The following is a 6,780-nucleotide window of genomic DNA, read 5'->3' as shown; positions in this document are numbered from 1 at the left end:
GCAAATTTAAACATCTTGTAAATAGAGGCCTACTGCTTACCTGATAGATTGTTACAAGGCTATTTCAGCTTCATGAAAAACATCCTGAAATGGTGTTTAAAAGTCTCCCTATGGGATAAATGCAATCTATAATACCAGCCGGAAAGTTCGCACTAAAAATAGGCATTTCGTAATTCATTGTTAAATACTTTTAATGTATTTAAATTATTATTTGTTTCAATGATGAGTAGGTAGTTTGAGTTCTTTGAAAGTGAAAGCTGAGGGAAAAAAATGGCCAAACTACATCCTCATTATTATGCTTAGCTCTTGTTGAAAGCATATGTGAAAACTGTGTGGCAGAATTTAGCCGTAGATTATTTTTGTAAAAATGTAAAGTGCCAAATAGCAGTGATGCTATTTTTTAATCTCCTAATTTTTAGAATGTATTAAAGGAGTTTGTTCTTCACCCAACACCCTAGCATCTGGCTATACTCAGAGTGCTTAATGAAGGAGACCAGGGAATGCATTATAGTAACAAAAGAATTTCATACAAGGGATGTACTGTGGAATGGTTAAACAAATTACTCTCAGCAAGTTCTAGGAAAAGGAGATCCAGTTTTGGCACAGAAATAAGTGTTGGCACCAGATATAAAACAAGTATTGTATATTCATCTCCAAAATGATAATATTCCATCAAATAAATGAGTGTCATGTTTTAAACGACTAAGTAATTAGGACATGCATTTGAGGAAAATAATTAAAATCAGAATGTATGAGTAACTTTAGCCTGTTTCTGTAGTCACTTGTACTGCTGAGCCCAGATTCTGAAAAAGAAAACCACAACTTCTAATATCAAATACTAACATCCTGCATGAATTATTCAAAGAATGTAGATGGTAAAGCACTAATAATAACATTTATACAATATTTCAGTTTTGCAAAGTGATTTACAAATATGATATCATTTTATACTCACAACAGTTCTGGGAGGTAGGTACTATTATTGTCTACCCCATTTTATATATAAGGAAACTGAGACAGATAGAAGTTAAGAGACCTGTTCAGGGTCACAAATCTGGTAAATATCTGAGGCTGGATTTGCTCAGGTCTTCCTATATCTTTACCACTGTCAACTCATCTGCCAGACAGCAGAATGGTGGCCAACTTTCTGAGAAGCCTACTGTACTTGGGTTAGAAACTTGCCAAAGGCTCAATCTTGCCCTTTAGCTATATAAATTAGCTCCTATCTAAGGATCTGGATATGCTGGTTATTTTTATTTGTTACACTATTGTCTTATCTTCATCAATTTGCTGTCCAGAGAATACTATTTATAGTCACACATCTTATATCAGGAAGAAGCTAACTATTTTAAATTTATCTTTATTTGTCTCAACCGTATCACCACTAATGCCATTAAAGGCAAATCTTCTCATAGCAAATGTTTTAGTTTTTAAAAAAAATCCTGTCTCTTTTCATATATCCCTACAATAGTTAATATGTATGCAAATATGGAGAGAGAGAATCATCTAGTAGTTAGATATCGACTAGATGCCTCTATCAATGTGTATATGTGTGTGTGTGTGTGTGTGTGTGTATATATATATACACATATGTGTGTTATAGGTGTATGTACATGTGTACATGCATATATATACATATACATATGTCATAAAAAGAGACAGAGAGAGAGAGAGAGAGAGAGAGAGAGAGAGAAGAGATAAAGAGAGACAGAGACAAAGACAGAGTGAAAGATTGAAAGACAGAGAAAGCCAGAGAGGAGAGAGAAAGCATGATATGGCTGGCCTTGGGGTCAAGAAGACCAAGGAACAAATCATATCTTTTGGACACAGTCTGGATGTGTGAAAATGGGTAAATCATTAGCTTCTCAGGTTCTAAGGCAACTCTCTAAAACACTAAGTTACCAAGTTCTAATTTGCAGCAAGGGCTGATCTATATCAATGAAGACAGTTTCTATACAAGAAGTTCCCCACACGGATGAAATTACTAGGTTTAGCTATAGACATACATAGATATGTGTGTTCACACATCTTGTTTGATATGTATATTTACATGTATGTATTTGTGTGTATATATATATATACATACATATATAGATATATACATACATAGAAGTATGTGTGTATATCTGTGTTTGTATGTATATGTGGGTGAGGGTAGATCAAGGCAATCAAATCACCCCACCTCCTACTTAGAGTAACTGATATCTTTTATTTTTATTTTTTTGCTTTTTGGTAAGGCAATCAGGGTTAAGTGACCTGCACAGGGTCACACAGCTAGTAAGTGTTAAGTGTCTGAGGTTGGATTTGAACTCAAGTCCTTCTGATTCCAAGGCTGGTCCACCAGCTATACCACCTAGCTGCCCCCAACTGACATCTTTGTCAGTTGGAGATACATCTCAATTGACTCAATCAGATTGTCAACTTGGTGTGAAAAAGCCTTCTGTCTCAATGTGATCAAAGTCTTTTAGCAGAGCACAGGTCTGCTAAATAGTCTCCCCTTGTGAAACCATTATACAATGAGGAAGTAAGCATTGAGTCAGAGATCTGATCAGTGAGCAATTTAGTGGTGAAAGTCTCCAGTCTAGCCCATGAGGATACTTGAGGAAAACTAACAAGCCTAGGCCTTGACCTTGATCTCAGTCACCCCTTCCCTACCCTACCTCAACATGAGGACCTGCTAAATTTATGACAAGTGAGAGGACATATGTTGTGAAAAAGGCCCTAATGTTGGGAAAGATTGAAGGCAAAGGAAAAGAGGATGGCAGAGGATGAGATGAATGAATATATAGTGTCATGGAAACAGTTAACATAAACTGGATAGACTCTGAGAGATAGTGAAGGATGGAAGGGCCCAGCAAGCTATGGTCCATGGGGTCATGAAGAGTCAGACATAACCAAATGACTGAAGAACAAACACAAGAGGGCAAATGTTGTAGTGAATAGAGAATCAGCATTGTAGTCAGAAATATCTTAATTCAAGTCCTCTAACACATACTGTCTATATGACCAGGGCAAGTCTGCTTGAGAACAATTCTAGAAGCTCAAAGTTATCTATAGATATTTCATAGTATTAATAAGAAAAAAATCTTAGGTTCTTTGCAGAGAGAACAGAAGTGTCAACTGAGGTCTCTTGTACAAACCAAATCCTTGGAAAATTATAGCTTCTCAAGGATATTCCAATCTAAATGGAAAAATCAAAGTTTCCAGATAAATTCAAGATAAAAATGTCCTCAGAGCCGCCTCGCCTAAAGCAGACTCCCAAGATCCACCCCTGAGATTACCTCCAAAGAAGATTGCACCCTAGGGGGCAGAAGACAGAAATATAGTAATAATCATAGTTCATAATTATGTAGCACTTTAAGATTTAATCTAATTCTTGTACCAACTTTATGAGGTAGGTGGGATTGTCATCTATATTTTACAAATGAGGTAACTGAGGCAAATAGAGTTTGTGATCCTTAGTATTGTCTAAGACAAGATTCAAATTCAAATCTTTCATACTCCAAATCTGACACTTCATCCAAGTTTCAAGGCAAAGAAGCAAACATCCATCCGTATTTCTTGCTCCATAAAGCAGACATGTTTGATAATTAACTGCCTGGACTACTCTGATGCCAAGGATATGTGACTTTGTTCATGGAAGGTTGCTTTGAAGGGAGGAGTCATAGAAAGCTCAAGCGTTCCAAGGTATTCTGATACACACCGATGCATTTTTAAAAGATTGTGACTTTTGCAGTGGGGAAGCAACAGAAACATCACTTATCAAGAATTCCATGGGCTTAGAAAAGAGACATAAGGTAAATAAGTGGCTCCATCACTGGCCTTATCAGCCTTGGCAATACTGTTTCACTTGTAAACTCTTCTCACATGCTCATTATAATTAGGGAGGTTTGGCCCGTACAGGATGTCAGCTTTAAGAGCATTTTTCAGATTAGCTAAATCTACTAAAGAGTAATTTCTCATGGGTGAGATTTCCCCCAAATTTCTAAAGATTCCTTTCTTTGGTTTGTGAAAATGCAGTAGAAAAAACCTTGCTTAAATTCTCCTAGACTATGAAAATAAAAACAACAAACAACAATATCAGCTTTGACTTTTTTAGTAAAAGTTAGGTGTTGAAAGGCTGGGTAAAAGAATTTACTAAGAGCATAGCCCTTTAATCACTGGGTCATAGATTTACATCTAGTATTGACAGCAGAGAGCATCCAGTCCAGCCATCTCATTTTACAAGTGAGGAAACTGAGGCCCAGGGACATTTAGTAATTTGCCCAGGGTCACAGAGGTGGTAAGTCATGAGTCAAATCCATTTCCTCTGATTCCAAATGCAGCACACTTTCCAAAGCCAGACCGTCCTGCCTAAAGCACTACCTAAAGTTGCTTGCCCAGAAGCAATGGGGGAATTAGATTCCTTCCTAATGATTTTCCCCTTTTTTCATAAAAATAGAACAGGGTTCCCATGTGCATTTCAGGAAGAGGCTGTGAAGTTGCACAGATACTACCTAAAAAGAGAATGCTATTGCAAATACAGTTATATAACCCATGCTTAGAACTCTATTGTCAGCTTGCTTGTGGAATCAGTCTAAGACACATCTTTGTTTATACAATGGTTTGTGCTTGGACTATTGCTGGGATTTGGGAACTCTGTGTGAGGAGGAAATCTGCTCTCTCCTTATATTGAGTATTAACTTTCTTTTCAAGTGGAGCCAATCTCTAAGATGATTCCACCTGGAAATTTTAAAAATCAGTCATTCATCATGGTGTGTTCAAATAGTAAATGCTAACCAGATGGATGGACCATCAGGAAAGTATCTTTGCATGCAACTTGGTCTGATATTAAATACACCTGGGGAGGAAGAGTGGCATAAGAAGGCTGTTTGTCTTTCAAAATCACAAAATTGTGGCTGTTAATGGCTGTGTGGATGTTGTTTTCACATTTCCTACTCATATAACTTTGGGGAGGCATACCTTCTCACTGACTGACTCATCCTGGTTGATTTTCATGGTTTTATTTACACTTCTACAAATACATGAATATTTTGACTACTCCTCCTGAATTCTTTCAAACTGGTCTCTTTAGCCTATGTTTGTGACTTTAGGGACTGTCACAGAAAGAGTCATCTGACTGAGCTCATCAGTCAACTGAGTGGAATTTCTTGTTCTCCTAGATATAGCCATAGTCTTCTGACCTTTAAAGACCTTCAGAGTCAACTGGAGTAAAAAAAAAATAGGGTTTATTTAATGAAACATTCCTTTGATAAGAAAAGCATTGAGCAGATGATGATCCAATACAGCTTTAGAATGTGAATGGAACCTTAAAGATTAATTAGGCAAGTGTTTTTGGTATTGGACTCCTTTAACAATTGGGTGAAACCTAGAGACCCCTTCTCAGAATCACGTTCTGTTTCGTTTTTAGTTCATAATTGAAGGAAATGCTAATTTTGATTAGAGGTTAATAAAAATAACAATCACTAGCATTTCTATAGGCTTTAAGGTTTGCAAAGTGTTTTCCCCATTAACTCATCTGATCCTCATAACCACATGAAATAGGTGCTATTATTATTCCTATTTTACAGATAAGAAAACTAGAAGGTTGAACATTTTTTCCAAGGCAACACAGTAGCAAGTAGCTAGGCCAGGATTTAAATCTAGGTTCTCTCATTTCCAGCACAGCAACACTTAATTGCAATTCCGCAGGGCCTTCCAACTACATGAAGCCCTTCTAAAATGCAGAAAGTCACCCTTAAAATTTGGACAAGTCTTAGCAATGAGCATCCAGATAGGATGGCAATAAATATGGAAGAAAAGGCCAGGATGTGTTTGGAAGTCATTAGTAGGAATTATTTGCTGAGCTATATGCCTACCCTATCCTAACCCAAATTCATTTAAGCTATTATTTTCATTTGAGTTAGCTGAGATGCTCTGGCCACTATCTGCCTACCACTGGATGGGTCTTCCTCTGAATACCTATGTATTGATCAGATTCTCAGGTCTAAGGAATAAGGTACTGTGTGATAAACAGTACTGAATTATCACTTTACACACACACACACACACACACACACACACACACACACAGAGACATATACATATATATATATATATATATATATATATATATATATATATATATATATATATATATTTTCCTAAATTTTGTTTGGACATAGTACAAAAGAGAGGATCCATAGCTAAATAGCTATTCACTGGATTGATCTCATCTCTCTCTGTGTATCTGTCTCACCTTTCTCTCACTCTCTCTCTCTCTCTCTCTCTCTCTCTCTCTCTCTCCCTCCCTCACTCCCTTCCTCTCTCCCTCCCTCCTTCCCTCTCTCCCTCTGTCCCAACCTGAATATGACTCAACAATGGAGCATGAGCGTGGTGGCCAAAAGAGTGTGATCTCACGCTGCATTAAGAAGACTAGCAAAACCTGGCCAGACTCCATCTGTCATAGTGAGTTCAATTCTGAGTACACATTTTGAGAAGGACTAAGATAAGCTAAAGATCTCAAAGCACTAAGATAGTGACGGGCTTCAAGAACAGAGGCAACAAAGCATAGTGGATAAAGTATTGAAACTGTAGTCACAAAGATCTAGGTTTGAATCCCACTTCAGACCCTTACTATCTATGTCATTCAATGTCTCTGGGTCTTAGGTTCTTCATCTTTGAAATGAAGGGTATAGAATATGGCTTCAAGACTCATTCCAGCTCTAAATCAGTTATTCTATGAAAACTCTTTGAGCCTCAGTTTCCTCATCCAAAAAACAAGAAAATTATTACTCACAG

This window comes from Phascolarctos cinereus, unplaced genomic scaffold, assembly GCF_003287225.1.
Source record: "Phascolarctos cinereus isolate Bilbo 61053 unplaced genomic scaffold, phaCin_HiC Scaffold_7;HRSCAF=346, whole genome shotgun sequence".
NCBI classification, from domain to species: domain Eukaryota; kingdom Metazoa; phylum Chordata; class Mammalia; order Diprotodontia; family Phascolarctidae; genus Phascolarctos; species Phascolarctos cinereus.
The sequence above is the reverse complement of the archived record's forward strand: the minus strand, read 5'-3'. Positions refer to the sequence as shown.